We start from the raw sequence: 1,853 nt of genomic DNA, 5'->3' as shown, positions 1-1,853 counted from the left end.
ACTGAGATAGAGTGCTGTGTCATCAGCATATAAGGCTATGTTGCCACCCGGCTCTTTCGGGATGTCATTTGTATACAGAAGATATAGGAGGGGGCCAAGCACAGATCCCTGTGGGACACCTGCTTCTATGAGTTTCATGCCACTTTTTGCCTTTTCTATGTATGAGTAAAATTTCCTGTCAGAGAGGAAAGACTGAATGATTTTCAGCAGGTGGAGAGGGCAGTTGAGTTTGGAGATCTTATATAGCAAGCCGTCATGCCAAACACGATCAAAAGCCTTTTCAATATCCAAGAAAATAGCTGCGGTGCTGTTGCCCTGGCTCTTCTCCGTGCAGACATGCTCCACCAGGCGAATGGCTTGCTGTACAGTGCTATGTCCAGCACGAAAACCAAATTGTTCAGGGATGATGATGTTGTTTATGGATAGAAACTGGAGTAGGGAGTTTTGTATAAGAATTTCGAGAAGTTTGGAGAGATGACATAGTAGGGAGATAGGGCGGTGGTTTTGCGGGAATAACTGATCTTTATTGGGCTTTGGAATGGAAATAACTTTTGCAACCTTCCAGGCTGAAGGGAAGTATTGTATGGAGAGGCAACTGTTTAGGATGGCTGTAAGGTGAGAGATAGCAGGTTGAGGAAGGTTTCTAAGAAAGGGGGGTTTGATGTTATCGGGACCGGGGGCTTTTGCATTGCCGATTCGCCTGATGAGAACAGAGACTGCACGTTCAGTGGTCGGCACAAAGTTGGTGACTGGTCTGGCACGAAGTGTTCGATGTAGGTGACGCTCAACTCTGCGCTCCAGGGCTTCTGCTTCTTCCTCGTCTTCATCGATTATATTCTCTTGGAACTGCAGCTCGAGCGTGTTTGCCATGGCGGTTGCTTTGTCGTGTGGGGTATAGACTAAACCGTTTTGCCCATGAAGTGGTCTGCTGGCTTTTTGGGGTTGTCGTCTGGATCTGATGATTCCCCAGAATTTTTCGGGATTTTGCTCTGCTGTTTGCAGGCTTTGTTCCCATCTAGCACTTCGTAGCAGTTTAAGTCTGGTCTGGATTTCCCTGGCCATCCTAAACATGCGTCTCCTGTCTTGGGGGTCACGAAAAGTTTGCCATCTCTTGCGCGTTCTGTTCTTGTCCGTAATTAGTTGCGCAAGGTCTGGGGGCAGGTTGCTCCGTCCGCTGTTGTGCGTTATTTTGATGGTTGATGCTTCCCCACACGTCGTGATGATTTGGGTTAATTCTGCTATAGCCTGGTCGATTTCTTCTGGGGTCTGCATGTCAGGAGCCTGGTCAGGTATGTGTAGAGTGACCAGTTCCTTGTACCTCGCCCAATTTGTGTTGTAAGTTGTAATTATTCTGTTACTTGGAATGTCTTGGTCACCCTGAAATCTTAGAATAACAGGGCTATGGTCTGAATTTAGGCTGTTGATTACCTCTGTCGTTGTGTTGAGGTTAACGTTTTTTAAGAGGAATATGTCCAATTTGTCAGGCAGGCACCTGGAGTCATAGGGAACATGAGTAGGCTCATCAGTTGAGACAACCCTTACTGCTGGATGGTTATCAAGGTATCTCAGTAGTTTGTTGCCACTTGTGTTTGTAGTACGACATCCCCATGCCCTGTGCTTGGCATTCAGGTCCCCTCCTATTATGGTTCTGTGGTTTATGTCCAAGAGATCGTCCAGGTCACTGGGAAACAGTCTGGCTTGGGGTGGGTGGTATGCCGCCACCAGAAGTGTGGGGTGGTTGTTAAGAATAACTTCGACTGCTGTTGCCTCTGTGTTTATGAGTGGTGGCGTTTGTATTACCCTGTGGCATATTCGATTTTTAATGAGAATGGCTGTACCGCCACCTGGTCTGT

The sequence above is a fragment of the Schistocerca gregaria genome, chromosome 8, assembly GCF_023897955.1.
Source record: "Schistocerca gregaria isolate iqSchGreg1 chromosome 8, iqSchGreg1.2, whole genome shotgun sequence".
NCBI lineage: Eukaryota > Metazoa > Arthropoda > Insecta > Orthoptera > Acrididae > Schistocerca > Schistocerca gregaria.
This window is presented reverse-complemented; position numbering follows the sequence as displayed.